We start from the raw sequence: 25870 nt of genomic DNA, 5'->3' as shown, positions 1-25870 counted from the left end.
CCAGTTAGTTGGGACTACAGGCACCTACCACAATGCATTTTAGTAGAGACGGGGGTCTCCCTCTTGCTCAGGCTGGTCTCAAACTCCTGAGTTCAAGCGATCCACACATCTCAGCCTCCCAGAGTGATAGGATTATAGGCACGAGCCACCCTGCCCAGCCTCTCTCATACTCTCTTTCTCATACAAAAAATAATACGGGAAAAGAGTGTAAACCATATTGTTATCATGGTAAACTTAAAGCCATTCTATTTTCCTTAAACAATTATTAAACTTTTTTTTGCAGTTTTTGGCCGGGGCTGGGTTTGAACCCTCCACCTCCAGCATATGTGGCCAGCACCCTACCCCTTTGAGCCACAGGCGCCACCCCAATTATTAAACTTTAATACCTGATGTATTATTAGTAAGACATAACCTGTGATGCCCACACAAATGACCAATGCATGCCACTGCTATAGTGGAAAGAAGTGCTGGGGCAACGCTGAGCCCCGGGGTGCTGACAGCAAGATGGAGGTGTGGTCAGACTTACAGCGTGGACATATCTGTCTGGAGTCAGAGGATGGAATAAAGATGGGAGCAAGGTTTCAGCAAGCTGTCACAAAACCCTGGTGAGAGATGATGAGGGTCTGCCCAGCACAGGTGACTGAAAATATCAGCATTCCGGCCGAGACCACCCACAGCAGGGCTCCATTAATTCCCACCCTTGTCGATGGAGCTCCCTGACAGAGGCAGGCAAGGCCAGCTGACCAGGACAACTTTCTGCTTTTCACCTCTCTCTGCTTTTGAGAAGGGCCTTATTACTATGACTAATAAAGCAGAAAATTAGCCATTAGAGAATGACCCATGATTAGATTTGGAAGCCCTCACACTCAATAACAAGAGAGTAGAGAATCAAAATGGAATCTGTAGGTACAAGAGTTTGTCTGAATTTAGGGAAATAGTTTGATTCTATTTGATTTTTTCCTCCTAAGCTCCTATCTGTTAAAATATGATTATACTGTCTGACTCAAATATACTCACTTATCTGGAAACAGAAACCACTTTACTAGGGCTAATCATCTAATCTGCCTTTTACTATAATCCCTCCTGTTCCCCACCCCCTGCCACAGTAGGGTTGCCACTTTGGACTCACAAAAGAGCTTTATATAACTTCCAGATAAAAGACTGATTCAGAGGTACTTGAGGAAGTCTCCTCTGAGATGCACCAAAATTCTATCTTGGGCAATACAGACGACAAAAGCCTGTTAAACTGGTTAAAAGCAAATGTATCTGGTGAAAACATTTTATGATTGTGACTCCAGAACCAGATTCCTGGATTAAAACCAGGCTCCCTCCATCTACCACTCACTGGCCTTCGGCAGATTAAGCAGAACCTCTGTCTGTTCACCCATAAAATTTGATGATGAGAAGTTCCTGCCTCTTAAGGTTGTACAGAAATTAAATGCGACTCATGTGAAGTCCATAGCCCAGTGACGGAGGGAGAGCCAGTGATGTAATGACACTACCATCCCGCACATACACTGTAGAAACCTACCAGCTATTTTAAAACGATCAACAGAGAGCTATACAGCCAGCCGCTTTTCTTCCCTACAAATGGATCAAAAACAAATTCCAAGAAGTCAAAACAACACCCAAACCAGAGACCTCTCCATAGAAGGAGTCTGAGGGAGAGGAGTAGGAGCAGCTGAGTGCGTACACGCTGCAACAGAATCCAAGGAAATAATACAGGAAAACCCCGTAGCCTTGGCACTCTACTAATTTTAGGATCAGAGATTTCTGAGGATTTGTGGAGCATCTCACAAATAATACTTCTTCGGAAGGCTTTCAAGGTCCCAGACAGATGGCGAATTCTCAAGGCCGGGCTCAGATCAACGTAGGGAAGTAGGCTCTGAGGACCCGGTAACTCAGGCAGAGAAACGAGATTGCTAGGGTGCTTGTCCAGTAGGGTACTATAGTTTCCTATGAGAAGGCGGGAAGCGAAATGATGCAAAAGGACACACAGAGGAAAACACACAATGTGAGGGCGGTGCCTGTGGCTCAAAGGAGTAGGGCACTATCCACATATGCCGGAGGTGGTGGGTTCAAATCCAGCCCTGGCCAAAAACTGCAAAGAAAGGTGTGTGTCACACTTTATGGGGGCAAGACATGATCGCAAGAGGGACTTTACCTAACAATTGCAATCAGTGTAACCTGGTTTATTGTACCCTCAATGAATCCCCAACAATAAAATAAATAAATAAATAAATAAATACATCATACACACAATGTGAATCCCAAAAGAAGATTTTATGTATTTATTTATTGAGACAGAGTCTCACTTTGTCACCCTGGGTAGAGTGTTGTGGGGTCACAGCTCACAGCAACCTCAAACTCCTAGGCTCAAGCGATCCTCTTGCCTCAGCTTCCCGAGTAGCTGGGACGATGTGCCCACCACAATGCCTGGCTATTTTTAGAGATGGGGTCTTGCATTTTCTCAGGCTGGTCTCAAACTCCTGAGCTCAGGCAATCCAGGGTGTGAGGATTACAGGTGTGAGCCACTGCACCCGGCCTCCAAAAGATTTTTAGATTAGGAATGGAAGACTCGCATCATAGCCCAGTAGACAAAACAGCTGATTAGGGGGCAATTGTGTCAAATCGACGGCTCACAGCTCAACAGATTAAACTCAAATGACACATATTCCTAAGGATATTTATAGGTAACTAAATCATCTAAGATAAAGATTCCCAAATTACTTACACCAGAATAGAAAATCTTACAAACATCAATGCCAAATTTCATGCTAACATGCAATATAATTTTAGACATTTCAGAAATAACAGATTGCAACAACAAATGTGTTTGCTCCCAGCAAGCGAAATCCTCCCACCTCCGCCGGCTAAGACAGTGACACGGCAGTTTTAAATTTACTGAGAGGGAAACTCAGGGTAAAAGTAGCATTCATCATTAAGATAATGACTTTCCTGTAGAGGTATGCCTCAACCAATGTCTTTCTTCTTCTTTTTTTTTTAATCAGCCATACTAAATCTGTAAGAAAAGTGTGGAACCAGCCACGTCATCATGCCAATCAAAGGTTTTACCCAGAATCTTGCTTCCCACATTTTCGAGTATGAGGGCAGAAATGTATCCAAAGCCTGCCTGTTGTCTGTTCTGCATCCCCCAACAATCAGTCCACCATCAGACCACAGCCCTCTCCCAGTCCCGGTCCTGTGTGCAAAACAGCGGAGGATCCACTACATTGTGATCACTCAGTTTTGAAAGAACAAGGATCCACTACATTGTGATCGCTCAGTTTTGAAAGAACAAAGTTAGTTTTTTATTTAACAATTTTCCTGTCTGAGTTTTGACACCATCAACTAGGGACCAATTGAGCCGGGAAGTCACATCAAGATGCATGACTCATTTAATATAAATACATCAGCCATGTACCATTGCCAGTGGGTTTCTATTGGAAACAATGCCAGCGTCACAGAAAGAAACTCGTCTGTGCCTGCCTAAGGAGTAAATATGAAGAGCTGAGGTGCACAATTTATAGAAACAACTGAACAAGACAGGAAATTCAGTGTCAAGCAATGTGGGATATTTTCAAACTGCTTTGTCATAAAGAGCTATTATTAAAGCTGGTATAAACCCAAAAGAAAAAAACAAAACCCATAGCAAAGGTCTAAATAGCAATTTTTGTCACTGAATATGATTTGTCGTTGTCTCACGGGAGCCTGGGTGCTGCTGTGCAGCTCAGGGCTTTTCCCCGAGTCTCACTGCAGACATAGGCTGTGCACACACGGGCACTGGAGTGCTGAAGGTATGCTCCTATCAAACAATTTCATTTCACAATTTTCTCCTTCCACAAACAAAGAAAGGCATTCATTCCAGGACTCACCCACATTATCCACGTCCCAACGCGCAAAGATAACATTTTTCCAGATGATCGGCAGGCCCAGGTTCCACGTTCCATGTTCCCAGAGGCAGTGAGACAGGGAGAGTGAGAAAAAAAGGGAAGAAAGTTTAGAAATACAACTGGTATTGATTTATCCTAATAAATAAAGTACTGATTTATCCCAATACTGCGCATAATAATAACAGCTCCCTCCTCCTTGGAAGACACCCCAGTCCCAAGTACATTGTGGGTTAAGGAGAAAGTTTTGGTTGAAAAATAAAATGTGTCAAATGGTTTATGAAGTGAGTGTATGATGCCCCATAATCATATCATTGTATACAGTTATGATTTAATAAAAAAATTAAAAAAAAAAAAAAGAAAAATAGAGTAGATAATTCAGGAGAGATCGGAAAAGATCTCTCACTTTCTTTTTCTTTTTCTTTTTTATTAAATCATAGCTGTGTCCATTAATGCAATCATGGGGTACAATGTGCTGGTTTTATATGCAATTTTTCATCAAACTGGTTAACATAGCCTTCATGGCAGTTATTGTGTTCAGACATTTATATTCTACATTTAGTAAGTTTCACATGTACCCTTCTAAGATGCACCATAGGTGTGGTCCCACGGATTACCCTCCCTCCATCCATCCTCTCCCCTCCACTCCCCTCCGTTGCCCCTTTCCCCATAATCTTGTGCTATAACTGGGTTATAGCTTTCATATGAAAGCTATAAATTAGTTTCACAGTAGGGCTGAGGACATTGGATACTTTTTCTTCCATTCTTGAGATACTTTACTAAGAAGAATATGTTCCAGCTCCATCCATGTAAACATGAAAGAGGTAAAGTCTCCATCTTTCTTTAAGGCTGCATAATATTCCACGGTCTCCTTTCATCTAACAGTTGCAGATATTGGAATACACACCCAAGCCACATTTGAAAATGCAATAGACATTTTTAGATAGATAATATGAAAGAGCTGCCTAAACATATAGGGACAAACAGTAATTAGAGCAAGTCTGGGCTGGAGAGTGGGGCTGCAGGGCAGCTGCTACAAGGGAAAGACAGAGGCTGACTCAAACTACGTAATAATCAGAAAACTTAGTAAAATGATTTACACATTCTAGTAAGCATGTGACTAAAACAATTCTAGTGATACACTCACAAGGAATATAAGTTACAACCCAGTTTAGATATGCTGCATGTCGGAAATACGGAATAGAATTGGAATCCTTCAAAGAAAGGACCAAAGAAATGCATCGTTTGTTATTATTATTATCTTTTTTTTTAATAGAGGCCCAGGAAAAAAAATTAAAATGTCATTACATTTCTAGGACACATTGTTTTTTATTTTTTATTTTTATTTATTTATTTATTTGAGAGTCTCACTCTCTCACCCTGGGTAGAGTGCCGTGGCATCATAGCTCACAGCAACCTCAAACTTGTGGATCAAGTGATCCTCTTGCCTCAGCCTCTCGAGTAGCTGGGACTACAGGTGCCTGCCACGATGCTTGGCTACTTTTAGAGATGAGATCTTTCACTTTTGCTCAGGCTGGTCCGGAACTCCCGAGCTCAAGCGATCCATCCATCTCCACCTCCCAGCGTGCTAGGGTTATAGGCGTGAGCCACTGTGCCCAGCAGGAGACACTGTTTTTTAATTTACAAACCACGATAATTGCTCCATTAGTGAAGAAGTTTCATAGTACAGATTCACATATTTTTAATTAGCATGGGTCCTCTCTCAAACTCCCAAACTGAACTTTTCACATGAAATAGCTCATCTGTCATGCTTTGCACATGAGCAGTCACCTTGGAAAACCAGGCTTTGCCAAAGTCATGCTCGAGGAATTCTAAGATCCTCAGGTCCACTCAGGATTCCTGTGCCTCTGCCTCACAGGTGTATACTACTGGTCAGTTCCTTTGAATGCTACCATCAACTCAAAAGAATCTCAAAGAAAAAAAAAAGAATCTCAAAGAGATATTGTATGCATACATTCATAGTAGAATTAGTCACAACAGTCAAAAGACGGAAACCACACAAGTATCTATCAACAGATGAATGAAGGAATAAAATGTGATATGTACACACAGACAAGGGAATATCATTCAGCCTTAAAGAGGAAGGAAATTCTGACACATACAACAATGTGAATGAACCTTGAAGACATTGTGCAAAAGGACAAAAGGACAAAAAAGGACAAATACTATGAGGTCGGAGGTCCCTAGAGCAGAAAAGGGCTCAGAGACAGAGAGTAGAAACGTGGTTTCCAGAAGCTTCAGGGAGAGAACATGGAGCTGTTGTGTAACCAGCATAGAGTTTTGATTTTGCAAAATGAAATGCATTCTGGAGATTAGTTGCACAACAGTGTCAATGTAAGTAACACTAGTGAATTTTACACTTAAAAACGGTTAAGATGGTAAATGTAATGTCCTGTATATTTATTATATTGCGGGGTTGAAGGCTACAGTCACAACGGATCTTGGAACTATTTAGCCACCTTGTGTGGACCCCATCTTCAAAGTAAAGTCAACACTCAGTATAAAGCACTAAAAGGCTGCAGTTTGTAGCGGGAGAAAAAAAAGCTGCCTTGTTATTAATTCAAGAAATCTGGTCACACTCTCTCCCTGGATGGTAAGATGGTGCTAGAAGAAATCATGACAAAAATACCTGCAAAGACCAGCGATGAGCCCGGCTGTCCCCAGTCACTCCACAGCCCTCTCCTGCAGCAGCAAAATCCCTACAAAGTGCCCAGGCAAGGTCTTCCTTTTAAAAGTTTAATAACTTGGCTTTTGGATATTAATCTAATTCCTTCATCCTGAGAATGAATGGTGATTTTTCTTCTCACTGCAGACAAGGGTGAACTTTAATTGTACTGACCAAAAAGCACACTCAGAGAAAACAATCGATCCTCTCTCGTACCTGAATTACTTTTACTTGCTAAAGTATTAGAACAGGGACTACATTGGGGCCTACACGAGTAAATCTTAAGTTTCTGCTTTCAAACATCTCCTGCCCGTAAGTTGTACCCCAGCCCCTGGCGGGCATGGCTGTCTCTTACAGGGGTTGACGCCTCGGTGAGAGGAGACACTTGCACAGGGGAGGCCTTAGGAGAGGAGGTGTGAGCTTGGTCCTCACCCTCCCTTGAGTGACCTTGAGCAAGCCAGTAACCATGTCTGTTCCTCGTGAAAAGGGAAATTAACAGAAGTCCTGGTTTTCTCAGAGGAATATGGTAGAGGTCAACTCAGCGACGCCCTAAATGACCCGGGAGGAACTCAGAGCAGTATGAATTCAGGGGGGACTTGGGGATGTTCTCAGCGGCTGTGCGGTCTCTCAGATCAGGGACGTCCACAGCAGATGGGATGTGCCTGGCCTCAGCCAGGCTTCCCAATAGTATTTCACATTGCCCGCATCAATTGTGCTCTATTGATCTGTCTCCAAACAAAGGCCCGTGAGTCTGAGGCAGAAATTCTGAAAGTGGGGCTCTAGGGGACCAGGAGGTTCCTGTAACACCCTTTTAGGGGACCCAGGAGGTCAAACTATTTCCCTGGTGACACTCAGACATGATTTGCCTTTTCACTTTCTTCTTTCCTGAGTGTACAGTGGGTATTTCTAGAAGCTATCCCACGGGGCATTGTACCCTTGGTCTCTACTGCCCAAGGGAGCACGAGAACCCATTCTCTTCTTCTGAGCTGGGCGTTAAACGGACGTGCAAGACCAGTCCGTAACCTCAACGATTTTTGTCTTGGAAAACATAGTTACCCTTCATAAAAATAACAATGTTAACATGAAATTGATTTATTATTTTCATTTGAAGTGAATTAAAAATATACATTTTTTAAAATTTTCAGTTGTAATTTTTAATGCAGGTCCTATCAATAGATATAACACGGATAAAGAAAAGTTCTTTACAGTTTGCCATTATCTTTTTTTTTTTTTTTTTTTTTTGCAGTTTTTGGCCAGGGCTGGGTTTGAACCCGCCATCTCTGGCATATGGGGCTGGTGCCCTACTTCATTGAGCCACAGGCACTGCCCTAGTTTGCCATTATCTTTGAGAGTGTACTGAGGTCGTAGGACTAAAATGTTCGAGAGTGGCTGGTCTAGAACAGGCGGTGTGAGGGCAAATGCTAAAAAACAAGGCTGTGGAAGTGGACAGGAACAGCCCATGAAGACCAATGGCCACGTCAGGGATTCCAGTCTTTATCCATGAGCAACGTCAAAATATTCCATAAAGTACAGGAAGTTTGAATAAAGTCACTTTCTCTCCGTGCAATAGTTGTACAGAACTAGTAATTGCTCAACTTATTTTCCTACTACTTTGATTCATAAATCTCCATCACCCTATAATGAATGTCAAGGTTGCTTTTCACAGGAATCAATTCCCCAACATGATCAGATGCATATATGAATTGTGCATGCCTTTAAAAGTCAACTTTATGTTTCATTTGTGGGAGATGCTTATAGATGAGCTTTTTTAAATTCCCAATATCTCCCACCTTCAAGTGCAGCCAGAATCAAGACCTTGGTTTCTGCTCTGGGGCATCTCTGTGGAGCAGGAAGGAGTGGAGCTCTGCTGATGGCTACCCACAAAAGATGGCATGTTCTAGCCCCAGAAAGGCCCCAGAAAGGTGCTTAGGACCCTCTTTGGTCCCCTTCATTCGTTCTCCTATGCTGCTCCCCTCAGAAATGGTTGCAAACCTTATCTATTCTAAAATCCCTTCTGTTCTCCCCTCATTCTTAGGAAAAAACCTCTCTTCCAGGTTCCTTGAGAAGCCTGAGGCAAGAAAGTATGGAGTTAATATTATGCACTCTGATTATAAAATTTATGAATTGTAACTTTAGTGTCAGCAAGATAAAAATAATCCTTTTAATATGCAGTTACCAGAAATAAATAGCAACTGAAAGCATGATTGTGATTTTAAGAATAAGAAAATAATTGTATGTTAGTAAAATCCGTAAGAAAAGACAAATCTGTAGTCATTCCAGGCCAAGGTAGGTGCGTGAGAGACAGGGGACAAGGCTGGTCACAGCAAAAACTTTGTCAAAGTACGTTCTCTGGAGACGCTTGCTAAAACATAACCAATCAGGGGACGGCCTGTGTCCTAAAGAAAGCAACTGATAAGGTGTGACAACCGCCCTTCAAGACTGAGATGGTAAAACCAGGAGAGAGCAGAGTTCAAAGAATTCTAAAACATCAGAGGAAAAAGAAACAAAACTGCATGGAATTGAACTTCTCGATGTATCTAAGACATTCTTTAAAAACTGCATGGAATTGAACTTCTCGATGTATCTAAGACATTCTTTAAAAAACTTTTTTGTTTTTTTGTTTTTTGAGAGGCCCAGAGCAAGGCGAGAAAAAACATTATTTCACAATTTCACAAGACTCTGTCTTTTCTGAACCAACTCTGGCTTGTGAGTCATTCAACCCGTGTAAGCCTCGGTTCCATCTCAAGATTCCATACTACGGGAATCGTGGAAAAGGCCAGAAATAAATACGTGTCCAGCCCTCAGATACGTGGCACAGAGTAGGTCCGCAGAAAATGGCAGTTCTTTTTTCTCTGCTTCTCCCTCTTTTTCTTCCTATCACAGTAGGTCATTCAAGAGCAGCTCGACTTTTAGGTAACTATGATCTACGATCATACCAAAAGATACTGTTCTAACAGAGAGCGGGAAATAGAAAGAGAGCTTGAATTCTCATGGCTCCTCTTCTGCCCAGGACATCACTTCATCTGTAAGGTGGAATCTCTGTGAGTCTGAAATCCCTGTCCGACGGGGATGTCCTCCCCGTTTCCTCCTACATTCCAACCCCTCATTCTGGTGTCTTCCTTGGTTTCGGCCCTTTCCCCAGTTCTACCTTCAGCTTCTTTTATTCTAGACAACCTCCTTGGTAACCTTGCGAGTCCTTCAGCAGGGTCCTTGGCATCACAGCTCCTTGCATAGAAACACACCACCGCATGTCCCTTTCCTCGCCTCTCCCAAATTCACCTGTTCTGCACCTCAAGCCGACTACATGCCTCACACCCTCCTCACCTTTCACCACTCAACATTTTCCTGACCTGCGAACCCCCAATTTTCCTCCACATCCAATGTGAACCTCCCTTGTGAAGCCCTTTCCAGTCTCCCAGGCAGAATCTTTCCTTGATGATTCTCCAGAACTGGAGTGATCACCAAAAAAAATGCACATGAAGTGTTTGTAGCATGTAATATTTCATACATATAAAGATACCTATGAAAGATACGGAGCATACTAATGAAATGAACATCTGTGAACCATCACCTAACAATAATGGCGTATCGCTAATATGGGTGCCTATCCTACGCAGTTCTCTTGCCTCCATATTTTCCTAAACAATACTGTTAAGTTTTTCATGGTTTTGAGCCTTATAATCATGGTACTGTATCACATAATCTGTGACTTTTTTTTGTTTTTGCTCAGCAACATTAACTATGCATCCATACGCTTGGTTTATAGCTACCATTCATTTTTATGGCTGCATAATATCTCATTTTGCGAACCTAACACAATTTATTCATCCATTCTCTTGTGTATAGACATGGGTATTGTTTCCAGTTTCTTGCTGTTACGGATATTTTTGAAACATTCTTTTTTTTTAGACAGAGACTCACTTTCTCACCCTGGCATCGTAGCTCACAGCAACCTCACACTCCTAAGTTGGAGCGATCCTCTTGCCAAAGCCTCCCAAGTAGCTGGGACTACTAAGGTAGGCATTGTGGGCCGTACCACAACGCCCACCTAGTTTTTTCTATTTTTAATAGAGATGGGGTCTTGCTTTCACTCAGGCTGTTTTCGAACTCCTGAGCTCAGGCAGTCCACCCACTTGGCTTCCCAGAGTGCTGGGATTACAGGCGTGAGCCGCTGTGCCCAGCCTTGGAACATGCAGGAGTTTATCTATGATACACAATGAGCTGCAAAAGTCCTTTGTTGAAAAACACACGTATCTTTCCAAAATAATACCTAATTGTTTTTCGCTAGTCTTATATCAATTTATCTGCTTCTCTCCAACGAAGTATAAGATTTGGTATATTCATAATGTTCTCTTTTGACACTCCTCATTATCATACTTTTTTTTTTTATTAAATCATAGCTGTGTACATTAATGCCATCATGGGGCATCATACACTGGTTTATAGACCGTTTGACACATTTTCATCACTCTGGTTAACATAGCCTTCCTGGCATTTTCTTAGTTACTGTGTTAAGACATTTACATTCTACATTTACTAAGTTTCACATATACCCTTGTAAGATGCATGGCAGGTGTAATCCCACCAATCTCCCTCCTTCTACCCACCACCCCGCTCCCTCCCCTCCCTTTCCCCCTTCCCCCATATTCTTAGGTTGTAACTGGGTTATAGCTTTCATGTGAAAGCCATAAATTAGTTTCATAGTAGGGCTGAGTACATTGGATACTTTTTCTTCCATTCTTGAGATACTTTACTAAGAAGAATATGTTCCAGCTCCATCCATGTAAACATGAAAGAGGTAAAGTCTCCATCTTTCTTTAAGGCTGCATAATATTCCATGGTGTACATATACCACAATTTATTAATCCATTCGTGGATCAATGGGCACTTGGGCTTTTTCTATGACTTAGCAATTATGAATAGGGCTGCAATAAACATTCTGGTACAAATATCTTTGTTATGATGTGATTTTTGGTCTTCTGGGTATATGCCTAGCAGAGGAATTATAGGATTGAATGGCAGATCTATTTTTAGATCTCTAAGTGTTCTCCAAACATCTTCCCAAAAGGAATGTATAAATTTGCATTCCTACCAGCAGTGTAGAAGTGTTCCCTTTTCTCCACATCCACGCCAACATCTCTGGTCTTGGGATTTTGTGATATAGGCTAATCTTACTGGAGTTAGACATCTCAAAGTAGTTTTGATTTGCATTTTCATACTTTACACTAAGTTTACTTGTGTCTCTATACTGGTCTCTCTATAAGATGATAAGCATCATATTTTATTCATCTTTAAATTCTCATAGTCTACATCAGTCCCTTGCTTGTAAAAGATGATAAATGAATACTAAATGGAAGAAAATACAACCACCTATATTTGATTTGAGTTGCAAGGCATTCTTTTTTTTTTTTTTAATGCAAACAGCATGGAAGGATTAGGAGGTTACCAACGCTTTGCGCAAATAGAATCAATTCAATCAGACTGCTTTCTTATCTAATATTTATTACATCAGCAGAACTAAGACAATGGTGGTTGTATTTGAGAATGAGAGAAGGTAATAAATTTGGAGCAAAGAGTATATTTTGGGAAAGAAGAAAAACTTAACTATGAGCACAAAGATGTGATGTGGGACAGTGTGTGCACCCCAGAACTCAGATGAATGAGCCCTAGAAGGCAGATGAGGGACCCCGAAGGGAGCTCAAAGTGCCCTGTCCTCATCCTAACATTTCTACCTTAGGCTACCCACTTAGGAAGGCTTTCTGTTCCAAGGTCCCACAACTGATACTGATACTGTAGCTCCAAAATTTGCTCCTAACATAGATGGAGTATAGTTGTCCAGGCTGGCCTGGAAACCTAAACACAACAATTTTTAACATTGTCTCTCACGGCAAAGAATTCAAAATTCTGAACAACAACAACAAAATTCTAACAGTGGAAAAAATGCAACTAACAAATGCACTTTCGAAAAATGACTCATCTGTAAAATGGGGAATGCCTATATTCAGAAAGTAGGGCTTTGCCTTTTATCAGTCTAATCTTTTCACCCCTAAGGCTAAAAATGCCAGAGGCTGAAGAAAAGAAGTATTTCTATGCTCTTAAAAACAAAATGCACAGCATCCATTAAACCACCCTTTGATCACTGCTTGACTTCTGCTTTGAAAAATACTCAGAAAGGTGGACCAAAACTTTCCAAAATGTGAGATACACCTGCATTCCTTGAGGGAGAAATGCAAAAAGTTTAAAAGAAGACCATGGGATGAAGACGGGAAGAAAACATGGGCAACATTGCTCAACTTGTGTCTAAAGAGCGCACACAGCTGAAGCCAAGTCTCCCCCCCCCGCCCACGTGATGAACAGTGGAAAAATAAAAGACTTCTGAATATATTGAGGTCAATGACCTTGTCTTCCCCACATCTTTGATGCTGGTTCTCATATCATGTGCAAACCGATACTTTAGTAGGTCAATGGTGAAAAACAAATTCCTGAATTCAGCGTGTACCTTGGTGAACAGGAAAAGTCAACAAAAAGTGGTTCACAGCTATGCTATAAATCTCTAGCAAGCAACTCCATACAGACAAATTCAGCTAGACTGTGCAACAACAAAACCATCCAACCATCGAGAAAATAACATGGTTAGAACAGAACTCAGTGTTTTCAACCCTGGTACAATGCACAGGCTCAAAAACATCCTGTTTGGTGTTAAAGGTATAATCAACATGATGGCTAAAGTTACAGGGAGAGAACTAATAAGAGAGGGATGTTTAAAATATTACTCTGATCAGCTCAGCTGCTAAGACTTTTTTGAAAAAATGAGAATTATGCGCTCAAATTTCTATCCTATAATCCTGTAACATTACGCTAAATCAGTTTTACTATAAGGGTTCACATTTACTGAATACCTAAAATGTACTATATGTAAAAGGAAAACCCCATAAGAATCTGGCTCTTAACCAGGCCCCCTGGCTCATGCCTGTAATCCTAGCACTTCGGGAGGCCAAGGCAGGAGGATTGCATGAGGTCAGGAGTTCAAGACTAGCCTGTGCAACAGCAAGACCCAGTCTCTACAAAAACAGAAACATCAGCCAGGCATGATCGTGCAGGCATATAGTCCCAGCTACTCAGGAGGCTGAGGTGGGACGACCACTTGAGCCCAGGAGTTTGAGGTTGCTGTGAGCTATAAGAATGCCATTGCACTCCAGCTGGGGCAACAAAGTGAGGTACTATCTTGGAAGAAAAAAATAAAGAATGAGGCTCTGGACTATTAAGTGAGATTTTGGGGGTGTGGTGAAGGCTAGGTTGGTGTCCAGGGGCAATAGGGAGTAAAAGAACACATTTATTTGACTTTGATTATATTTTTTGTCAGCACAATACAACCTGCCCTCCTGAGTCCTTAATACTGTGCCCACTTCCATCTATACCTAGCCCAGGAATCTAACACAGGGAAATGGTTCTTTCCCTTTTTATGCTTTTTTTCTATTCTCAACCCTTTCCCTTCTTTTTGCTAAAATTACACTTTTGGTCAGAGAAATGATTTTATGGGTCAGCTACTTTTTCCCATATCAGCTCACTGGCGGACAGTAAGCTACCTGCACCTTCCATGGAGGTCCCCTAGTGGCTCAGGCCAGCTGCTCCTTTAAGCGTTATATAAGCAGCTCCCAGAGTCAGGAGGGAAAGTGCCCCTCGCTACATTCCAGCACGGCCTAGTGGATTTTTCTCTTCCACTGGACTAACAGCTAATCAGAGGTAACAAACCCTTTCCTTGTGCCAAATGGAGGCCAGGAGAACATGTTTTAAGAGATGTACTATACCCCAGCCATGTATTTATCATTTTAATTTATTTTAATGGGAACCACCTAGATAAATCCTCTTGCTATGCTTTGAAAAGATTACCCAGAGCCTCTCTGAATTCATCCAAATTCACCAGAGGAGGGAAAGGAAGGGGAAATAATACAAGGTGATTCCAGGTAACATGGTGAATGTTGAGAGTGCTTAGGCAATTCCGAAAAACAATACATCAACTGTTATCGGTTAGGTCAGTGTGATCAATTATTGAGGTCAAAAACTATATTGCCCGTGCTTATATGATCGCTATTTTACAAACCCTTAGTATTTTTATATAGGAAAACCTGCACAAAATGATTTTTCATTTCCTCATATTGAAATTGTGTTTTAACAACTTTGAGCTGTAAAAACAATCAAGAAGTTTATGCTATGTTACCAGGTTTTAAAAAAACAAAAGGTGTTTAATCGATGACGATGCTTTAGGATTATAGATTTGAGAGCCGAAGCATCTGTAACTCCATCATAAAGATGAATAAACTATCATCCGGGGAAATTAAGTGAACCCACAATCTGGAAAATGACATTGCTGCTTATTTTTCCCGGAACACACCTCGTTGTCGTCTGACTGTATACTACAGAGACCAGTGGTACATTCAAAACAAAATAACCTGGGGTGAAGTGACCTGAAAGGAACAAGTCTCTTCCTAAGGTGAAGCACCAGACATTAAACACAACGTCACGATACTGCTTCACTGGGTGGAAATGTTTGCAACTGGGTCACACACACGGTGAAGCAGCATTACTCACTGTTGTATTACCTAATTCCTTTTCATCTATAATATGTTTTTCAAAGGAAGCAAATAGCTAAGAATAGCACAAATTACTCATCCTTTATAATAATGTAGATGATCTTGGAATGTGATATTTCCCGGGATTCATAAATTTTGTCAGAGAAAAGTACCTAACCCATTTGGCTTTTTAAAAATAAAATCTATACTTTTTTGGCTTCTGTTATTTGAACATCTAACCATTAGAGAAAAAAGTAAGGTGTCTCCTGGGAAGAAAGCCAGGTCCAGAGAAAAGAGGATCAAGGTACAGACCTTAGCCTCAGGTCTGTACGGGAGGCAATGCTTGGTTCAGAAGCTTCCCAGCTGGCTCTCTGCTCTCTTAGGCCATCAACTTTCTCCACTCATAGTCAGAGTGCGCTTTCCCTATCCAACCTCCCCCATCTTATTTATCTGCATACAACCCTTCAACCCTTCAATGGTTCCCCATTGTCCATCTGATGAATTCCCAAATGTCTTGAGTTTACAAACTGGGTACACTTCTCTCAACCTTGACATGTGCCGGGTGGACCTCATGGAGGCCCAGGGATCAATGATCCATCACCTCCACCACGTCCAGACATCAGGGAAGCAGAACACATCACTTCCTGGCCAGCCTGGTGACTCTTTTGGGTGCTGGCCACAATGGGGTGAGTGGCATTCATTGGTGCTTTTAGGAATCTTTGAGGCTAGATGTCACTGTGGTGGCCAAAATAGGGGCCAGTAAAAATGGCTTGGTGCAGGCAGCACAGACAGGATCAGTTTTGCAAGAAGAGGAGAGATCCTAGAGGTTTCTAAACCCAGTTGGGACACGTCTGACTTCAGGTGGAGTTGCCATCTTTGCAGGTGGGGATAGACAAAGACTTCAGTTGTATGCTAGTTATTAAGCTGTACAATTAGGACAGCCCAGAAACCCAGTTTTCGGTGTAAGTTAAAACGCTCTTTTTAAAAAACAGATCAGCTCTATTTGAAAACATGAAAATGTAGCGGTTTTACCTAATTATTTTGGTAATTAAATTATCAATGTAGATCACTTCAGGATCAAAGAGCATAAATGAATTGTCACGGATTATTTTAGAAAAGGCAGATTTTAATATCTATGATACTCATATATTTTTCCAACTTGAATGATGCAGATATGTAGGAGGGGAATCAGCAAAATAATAATTTCTATTTGGTTTTGAAAGGTGGAAACATTTTACAGGAAGATTATCACATCAGGTTTACCTTTCTCACTGCATTTGTTTGGGTTCTCAAAAAAAAAAAAACCTTTAAAAGTGGCAGGGGCAAAATTACATTTAAATATACTCAGAACTAACGTTTATTTCTTATAAAGATCAAAAAGTAGATAAACATAGTCAGGACCCAAAGCTTGAAACATAATTATCAAAAGTAAAGATTAATTTGTTAAATAGGGATTTTCATACTGAATTAAATGTCAATAACATATGCATCATGCCACAAAACATGGGTACATTTGGTTGAGTACCTACTATTTCCTAGTCATGTTATAAGGATTATTTCTAGTCCTAGGTGGGTATTATCAAACTAGTTTTCTTTTTTTTTTTATTTTCCCGAGACAGAGTCTCACTCTGTTGCCCTGGGGTTGAGTGTCATAGTGTCATCATAGTTCACAGCAACCTCCAACTCTTGGGCTCAAACTATCCTCTTGCCTCAGCCTATCAAGTAGCTGGGACTACAGGTGCCCACCATGATGCCCAGCTAATTTTTTTCTTTCTTTTTTTTTTTTAGTAGAGGTGGAGTCTCACTCTTGCTCAAGCTGGTCGCAAACTCCTGAGGTCGAGCAATCTGCCTGCCTCGGCCTCCCAGAGAGCCAGGATTACAGGTGTGAGACACCACACCTGGCCACCAAACTAGTTTTGAAGAGGAAATAAAGATGCAAAAAAACTTAGGTGATTTGGCCCTAGGTATTTAGCTAATACCTACTAGTGCTGAAAGTGCGGCAGGTTCGTCTCGCAGTTAGCATGCTCCCCAGCGTACACCAAACTTAACAGTAAGGACAACTCACCCCCTGGGAGTTTCATCACCATGTTTATTCTGCTCGCCAGGGTCTGCAGGCAATGTACTCCCATACGTTCTCATTTTGTGTTACTGCCTTATTCACAATGTAACCTTAAAAGGGCATCCAACATTCAAAGAGACAACTAATTGAGGTGGAATACAAAGGTATTTTAATCTGTGGTAGCAATTGGTTTTAAATCTGACCTCTAGCTTATCAAAATGATCTTTGCCCACACAGACTTCTGGTCTCCTGATTTAGCTCTGCATAATTTTTTGGCTGTTGGGGGGAAAGAAATAAGTTTTTACTTTAAGGTGAATATGAGTTTCTGAATAAACATTTTCTGGTATTTGAATTAATTCTTGTGAATATTTCATGTACTTTTATACTGAAAGGGTTATGGAGATGAACACATTTATATGGCATAATGCTGAGTTTTTAAAAACTAATATCAGACTAGAAATTCAAATACCATATATTACGAGTGCCTCACTTTTTACTTATTAAGTACAGTCACATACATGATGTCAATGAATTTTTTTTTTCATTTTCTATGTAATATAGGGAGTTCTGTGGTTCCCATTTGCCAATTAGGAAGATGAGGCCTAGAAAGGCTTTGTAAGTGGCAGATGAATTGGGGATAGACTAGCTTTCCAATAGGAGTCACACATGTGTGGCCAAATATTTGCACAAGTGGATGGCCAACATCTTGTCCATTTTGTAACATATTTATGCAAACTCTATAAACACCGTGTGTCCAAATCTAAATAACACAGACCCAATAGCCCTTGATCACTAAGAGCCATCCAATTTCTCACATTCCAGAGGAAGTAGGAATATATAATTCTAATATTACACTAAAGTGTTTAATTCCTAACTATTCAAAACCTCGGTCTCTGATTATGCTCTTTTATCCCCCTTTTTGCCTATTCCTAGTGAGCAATTATAACTATTTGATAAGGGTGGATTTACCCTTTCGAGTTGAAGCGTTGTATACTGAACACTGTTTGGAAGCATTTTTGTTCCTGGAATATGGAAGTTGATAATCTTCTTATAATAATTTTTCTACCTGACTTCAAACATTCAGTAGAGACATGAGGAATGGCTTCATCTTTTCATTCTTAAAAAGAAGGGTGATATCCTCAGAAATCTCATTTTCTAAAATCTCAGTGAAGAGTGTTATTTAGATCAGAAACATTTAGGGGATGACACACGGTAATGAATGAGTACATGGCTCTATTTCGTACTGGGGGCTGATGAAGATCTTCCTCAAAGGAATTCCAGATCAGATAAACCCGTAGACCTAAACCAAGAATTCTCTTGTATATTTTTGGATGCATTCAGCACTTTATGGGCATCTTGCCCAGCGTATTTCATTTCTCTTTCAGGCCAGTCACTATCAGCTTGGCTGTCCATAGTCTATTCTACTTTTGAAAGCTCTCTGTAGCTCACACGACTACAACCTCATCTCTATAATGAAGAATGTCAATACTTTTATAGATTCTTCCAGCTATGAAAGCATAAAAATGCTCATGAAATTAGACCAATGGGTGAGAGGGTGTTTTCTGAAATTTCCAAATAATTACCTGTGTTTTCCACTTTGCCTATAAGGACCTGATAAAGGGCTGGCTACTTCTTCTGCATGCCAGCTTGACCCAGATTTGGAACAACACCCTTCTCCTCTGCTGTCAGAGGCTCTTCTCAGACATCCCTAGACACGCGCTCACTCAGTGAAAAGCTGTGCCACAGCCCCCACTCTGGGTACCACTCACTGGGGAAGACAAAGGTGAAGAAGATGGACCCCTGGCTCTCAATCAATAAAACACCCAAAAGAATAAATTGATGGTAAGCTCCATGAGGAGAAAGAGCAAAAAGTCTGCAGAAGGAAAAATGAGAGAGAAACCTTCTGAGAATGATTGAGAAAACAAGTCATGTGGGCAGTGCCTGTGGCTCAAAGGAGTAGGGTGCGGCCCCACATACCAGAGGTGGAGGGTTCAAGCCCAGCCCCAGTCAAAAAACTGCAAAAAAAAAAAAAACTGCAAAAAAAAAGTCATGAAGGGGTGATGTTTGAGTGTAGCTTTGAACAACCAGTAGGATTTAAAGACAGAGGAAAGGGTGAAGAGGGGCATTTTAGTTAAAGAAAGTGGTCTGAGGATGGGCATGGTGGCTCACACCTATAATCCTAGCACTTAGGAAGACTGAGGCGGTGTTATCGCCTGAGCTCAAGACCTTGAGATCAGCCTGAACAAGAGCAAAACCCTGTCTCTACTAAAATTAGTGGGGTGTTGTGGCCAGCACCTACAGATCCAGCTACTTGGGAGGCTGAGGCAAGAGGATCACTTAAGCCCAGAAGTTTGAGGTTGCTGTGAGCTATGACACCACAGCACTCTACCCAGGGCAAAATAAAACAAAACAAAAAAATATGAGCCAAGGACAGAGCCATAAACCCTATAGGAGGCATAAGAATTGGTGAGAGTGGCCACGGGTTTCCTTTTGAGGCCATCGAAGAGCTAAAGGAGTCAGCTCTCATTCTTTAGGAAAGAGGAATAGCTTGAGGTTTGGAGCAGAAAGTGATAAAATTAGAAAAGCACCGTACAAGGAATGATCTGGAAGCAGAAGTTAGAGAAGGTGAACAGAGTTAGGATAATTGACTACAATAGTCCATGCGGGAGGTGACAAGGGCCTGGGGTAGAATGAATGGGAAGACAAAAGAAAAGAAGTGCCAGTGGGAGCCACCACAGCATGCCCCTGACATTTCCATGGTGTGTGTTTGTGGGGGAGCAATGTGAGAAGAGGAAGGTGTAAAAAATGAAGACCAGGTCTCTTGCCACGTGGGTGGTTTCAGGATGAAACCGATGCGTGGAGTTTTTAGACATATTCAATTCCACGTGACCGTGGAACAGCTATGGAAAATATCCCCTTGGCAATTGGAAAAGTGAGACTAGATTACGAATGGAGGCTGAATAGTTAAGATAAAGATTTGGTAATAATTTATCCAAGCAACATACACCCCTGGTTCTAGAAAGCTAGTAGCACGTTGCCAGGCTAGCTCACGGAAAAGGTAGGCCAGGTGCTAGGTAGTTCTTAGCCGTTTTACTGCTGAGGACTCTTGGCTTAGAGATGTTACATAATGAGTGGACGTCAGGGGTGAGGTATGCAAGTTGTGATTCACCCTTGTTCTCCCACCACACTGAGAAATGGCAGCTCTCTCCCTCTTTTTGTTCCAGAGTTCCCAGAGTAAGTTCTACCATGCATTTTCTGCCCAGTAATGTCTTTTCTGCAGTTCTGATCTTCATTCATTGTGCTGGACTGAAATCATTACTAATCAGCCCCAATTATATTCAGAGTCCGTTCCCTGTTTCATCATTGCTTTTAATTTCTCACACTCTCAGTACGTTGGATTCCAAGATCATGTCCGATAAGCTCCCATGTCTTGAATTCTTGCTACACTCCCACTCGGAGGGTGGCCCTTGCCTTAGCTTTGGGCCATGTGACCCTTAACACTTCAGGGTACATGCTGGACATCTATCAGCCCTGCTTTTTCTACAGGACATGTCATTGTGACACCAAATCCTCCCACATCAAGGCCTAGTAAGCTGCTGAACTAGCATGAAAATCACAAGACTCCTTTTCTTCTTCTCCAGAGATTTGGTGGCTACTTCCAGCTTTATATTCCACTTTTCTCCACTCCCTGGAAAAATGACAAATCATAAACTGTCTCTAATAGCTATCTACATTTCATTTTCTTCATTGTGAACATCATGGTTCAATGTCTTAAAATCTCTAGCCTCTTTAGCAGCTCTCCACTGAAAGCTATATTTTCTTACTAATTGTGTTTCTTGCCATTCTTGGTTAACCAGTTCTGAATCAGAAAATGCTGTGTTCCCATGTGCTAGGCCTCACACTTTCCTTCCAACCATCTCAGATAACTCTGAACTCATAAATTAATTCTCACATGTAACAGGTGAAAATTATTATTCTCCTTACAGCTAAGGAAGTGACTCATCGAAGTCCTTGGATCTTTTTAATGAAACACACACAGTCAGCTTGCCCTCACTTAAAATCCTACCAAAATCATGCTCTGCTTTAAATTTTGCTCCTGCTTCTTCCTCTTCTTTTCAGAGAACGTATGCCAGCATTTAGTGTGAGAATAGGTAATTTGGGATTGTGGGTAGGGTGAAGAATCTGTGGCTCTTTGGCCAGAAGAAAAGAAACAGAGAGAAATGGAAAATGTTCTTAAATAGAAGAGCGGTGGGTGTACAGAAGAGAGAGAAGGCGGAGTGCTATAGCTCAGGAGACAGAACTGGATAAAGGAATAGATGTTCAGGCCGACCTGCAGTGGGCCTCTTATTGGTCAGTTTATAGTTCTCCGGGAGAACTCTTTTTCAAGTCCAAACCACAGGACACATCCTTCATGAGGTCTCCCTTACTGCTGCTGCTCAAAGTGTGGGATCACATTGCTGACACCCCTCAACCTTCTCACATATCTGTACCATAGCACCCAGACTATAATGTTTCCTTCCTTTTTGGCCTCGCCCCTAGAATGTGAGTTTCATGTGCACAGAGACCACCACAGTGGCATTTAGTGTGAGAATAGGCAATTTGGGATTGTGGGTAGGGTGAAGACCACCACACACCACAGGTTCATCCCTGTGTTCCCAACATGTCAGGAATGAATAGAATGCTTCTGACAATAGTGAAATCCCCACTTCCAGAGGTATCCAACCAGAGGCTGTTAGAGAGGAACTTTAACCATGTGATAACTCTGTCATTCTGTAGTTTCTAAGTTTTCTAATATTTATGGTGTCTTCTTATTTCAAATGATTTCACCAATCCCAAAGAGTTTTAAAATATATGTAACTAGCTGGGTGTGGTGACTAACGTCTTTAATTCCAGCACTGTGGGAGGCTGAGGAGGGAGAATTTGCTTGAGCTCAGGAGTTGGAGACTTACCTGAGCAAGAGTGAGACCCCCGACTCCTAAAAAAAATGGAAAAACCCAGCTGGGTGCCACAGCAAGCGCCTGTAATCCCAGTGGCTTCCAAAGGCTGAGGCAGCAGGATGCCCACAGCCCAAGTCTGAGGTTGGAGTGAGCTATGATGCCATGGCACTCTGCTCGGAGGATAGGGTGGGACTCTGTCTTAAAAAAAAAAAGCAAGGAAATAAAAATATATATGTAACTAAATAATGGATCCTAGTCCTCAAAATGACTATTATAGTTAAATATTCTGATTTTAATAATGATTGGTCCTAGAAATTATTATTTTTTTTTTTGCAGTTTTTTTTTTTTTTTTTTTTTTTTGGCCAGGGCTGGGTTTGAACCCACCACCTGGTGGCTGCCACCCTACTCCTTGAGCCACAGGCACTGCCTGGTCCTAGAAATTATTAAATGTCTTTTCGGGCCAAAGTCTTTAATTATAAGCACCAGTGTCTATATAAACGTTTGTTGAACACCTACTATGTGCCAGATGCTAGGGATAGAAGGATGAGAAAGAGCCCTGACTATGATAACTTACACTCTAGTGAGAACCTTATTTCCATTATTGGAATTCAGAGGTCATAGTCTAGTTATAAAATTTTGGTTTTATACTTCCGCTCCTCAGTACAGAGAATGTTTCTCTAAGGATACTACATGTTCTAAGAAAAAGTATTTAAAAGTCCTCTTTATAAACTAATGGTATAAAAGAGGGCCCCTGACCCCTTGGTGTCATTTAAGTCCAATCTGTAATTGATCCAGCTGGGAAACGCCTATGGCCAAAATGGGAAAGTGAAGACAAAGTCTCCCAAGGTCATTTCAGAACCAATCTGAACTTGAATCTTTCTTTGTTCTAAATTACATGTAAACACACGTGCGACCCCGCGCCCACCCCCAGCCCCCAGCCCCCAACCCCCAAAGCAGCACACGTCCAACTTGGGCAAATCTCTCCAGCCCTTTCAGTAACTGTTATTATGAGAAATGCAATATAGGGGCTTCCACCCAGACCCTGCTTTACCAGATTAGAGTCTGTTTCTAATCAAATGGAATTTAGATTTAAACCGCAATTAGATTTGGGATTTCGGGTCATTTCCACTTTCATTCATTTTGTGGATCACAGTCCTCTCTGCCTAGTCTTAATCCAATGCTCTTCAGAGGGAATTACACCAGAGCTGTCGACCGGGGGGCGGGGGTTGTTCCATCCCCAGGTCCCTGGAGAGAGCGCCTAGAGCGGGCGCAGCACTTCGGACCCGGCTGGGCCAGCCCTGCCTCGCCTCGCCTCGCCCCGGGGATCCTGGGCGCTCACCACCGCCCCCCGCCCCCTGCGCTACTTGCTGGTTCCCCCTCCGGGTCTTTTGGACGCCGCCCCTGGCTCCTGGGAGGATTTCGCCACCGCACCCCAGGCTCTTCCAGCGCAGAGGTGGCCGGCCCCGGTGAGTCCGGGCGCCGCTTCACTTCTGCAGAAGGAAAAGCGACAGCAGCAGCCAGCGGGCCGAGGGGGCGGCGCACCCCGCTGTGCGGCTGCTGCTTCCGAATCCGCAGCGGCGGCCGGGCCGGGCTGGGGGGGTCGCTACGGGGTGCGGACCCCGACCTCAACTTCCAGGGGAATTCGGGTGTCCCGGAACCCGCCGCAGGCCCCGACCTGCTCTCTCATGCCTGCACAAAGTCCGCCGACTCCTCGCGCCCCCGAGGCGCCCTCCCACACTCCGGCCCGGCCACCCTTCCTCCTGCGCGGACCCCTAGCGGGACGCGCCAAAAGGATTGCTGGGGCTCAGCCGCCCCGACTCCGGCTTCCTGCGCGACACCACGCTCTCCCCAGAGTGCCGGCTTGCCTTCGTCACCCTCCAACGAAGGTCCCTTACAGCCGAGCCACCGGAATTTGCAATGCCCAGAGAGGGCGCTCGGCTGGATTTTGAATACAGCCTCATTCGCCTCCAGAGTTCCTGATCCCCACCCGCACCCTTCGGCCTGATGATTTTCATTCTGGGACACGCTTTGGTGGAGGGAACAGGGAGCTGGAGCTGGAGGTGGAGAGCAGCCTGCAGCGCGGAGTTGCTGGGATGCAGCTGCGCGCCGCTGGCGGCGACGGACTGCGGGCTCTGCGGCTCGGCGGGGCAGCGGGAGCGGGCTCCTGCGCCTCTGCCTCCCGGAGGATGGCGCGCGCACACACACACGGCCGCTAGCGCCGTAAGCGCTGCAAACCAGAAAGCGGAGGTCAGAGCTACTGTCCACTGGATGGCGGGGACGGAAACGTTGAGATGGAGGCGGAGGCTCTGGCCTCTCTTCAAGGCTCATACCTTCCTAGGAGGTCCCCAGTACCCCTAGGGAGCGCAAGGTCTAGCTTCAGAGATTCTGCTCTCTGGGCTAGCGGTTTACGCTGCAGGGGGGCGGGGATGGATCCGGAGGGAGCACTGGAGAACCAGCCAGCGCTCACCTCCGTCCCTTGGCGCAGAAAACTGGCCAGCCCCCCTCGCCTCCAGCACACAACTAGGTGGCCAGGGGCCAGGAAGCCGGACCCCAGGGCGCTCCAACTCCGGCAAGGGTGGGCAGGGGAGTGACAGCAGCAACCACCGCGCGCGTTGGCAAAGGCTCAGAATCTCCGAACAGGCTAAGCCGCGGGTGCGGAGGGGCGGAGGCGAGATGGGCGGAGGAGGAGTTGCAGGAGCGGAGAGGGATGACGTGCTCCTGCGCCCTGGGCTCCGTGGGACTGAAGATTCGTGTGCTCGCCCGGCCGGGCGCGCTGGCTCAGGGGTTCACAGAGGCGCGGCGCCCAGCTCCCGCGGCCGCTCCCGCACTGCGCGCAGGGGCGATCTCTGCCAGCTTAAGCCAGGGCGCAAGCGTTCCGGCTCCTCAAAGCACCTTTCTGCTCAACCTTCTCCTCGGGGTGCCCGCCCAGAAGTCTTTGCCGATTCCAGGCAGGTTTGGGCAAGCAGCCCCCGGTCGGGCCAGCTTCGCCCCTTCCTCGCTCTTTCCCTGATCGACCTCAATCCAAGGGCAGGCGCCAGCGCCCCAGCCCCTGCCCACGGGGTGACCCGGCGCGCCAGGTCTGCGCCCGTCTACCAAGAAGGATGGGGCAAGGGAAAGGAAAGGTACTCACCTGGGTCGCCGAAGCCTTCCAGTCTTGGCCCCTAACGTAGCCGATTCCCAGCCCCCAAGCACAACCTTCCTCGGAGAAAAAAAAGTAGCGCAAGGACAGAGAGAGGTAGAGCTGCTCACAGGTCCCTGCGCAAGCGGCTCTTTCTCTGGAATTCTCCCGGGTCCAGTCTCCACCTCGGCGGCGGGAAAGGGCTCCGGGAGGCTGGAAGGGGCCGCCCGACCCGGGCTCCTCCCGCAGCTGTGGCGGCGGCACCTCCAAGTTGCCACCTGCAGCGCGCGCCGGGCGCCTGTGACAGCCCGCGCCGCTCAGCCCGCGCCGGCCCGCCCTCCCCGTCTGCTAGTTGGCTGCGCCGGGCTCCCGGGCGGTCCCTGCGCTTGGCCCCGCCCTGGGACCGCCTCCCAGCCGCGCTCGCTAAAAGTGTGGGTCTCCTTGCAGGCCTCGCTGGGCTTTATAGCCAGCGGGCTCTGCGGAGAGTCCAGCATACACAGACACACACACACACACACACACACACACACACACACACACACACTTTTGTGTGGGTAGACACTGGAGGAAGGAGCGAGGCTATAGGAAACGCCCCTTCCTGTGCCTTAAG

At 44.1% G+C, this 25870-nt stretch overlaps 1 protein-coding gene across 1 annotated transcript in view; it reads right to left on the bottom strand.

Annotated features, from left to right (window-relative positions):
- The window catches only part of EPB41L3 (erythrocyte membrane protein band 4.1 like 3), a 240666-nt gene extending 215065 nt beyond the window's left edge, over positions 1 to 25601 (bottom strand). Inside the window, exon 1 of the mRNA XM_053571292.1 lies at positions 25273 to 25601. The gene's annotated coding sequence lies outside the window, so the exon portion shown is untranslated. The remainder of the gene's footprint in view (positions 1 to 25272) is intronic.
- Positions 25602 to 25870: the final 269 nt, after the last annotated feature.

This window comes from Nycticebus coucang, chromosome 19, assembly GCF_027406575.1.
Source record: "Nycticebus coucang isolate mNycCou1 chromosome 19, mNycCou1.pri, whole genome shotgun sequence".
Taxonomy (NCBI): domain Eukaryota; kingdom Metazoa; phylum Chordata; class Mammalia; order Primates; family Lorisidae; genus Nycticebus; species Nycticebus coucang.
This window is presented reverse-complemented; position numbering and strand designations above follow the sequence as displayed.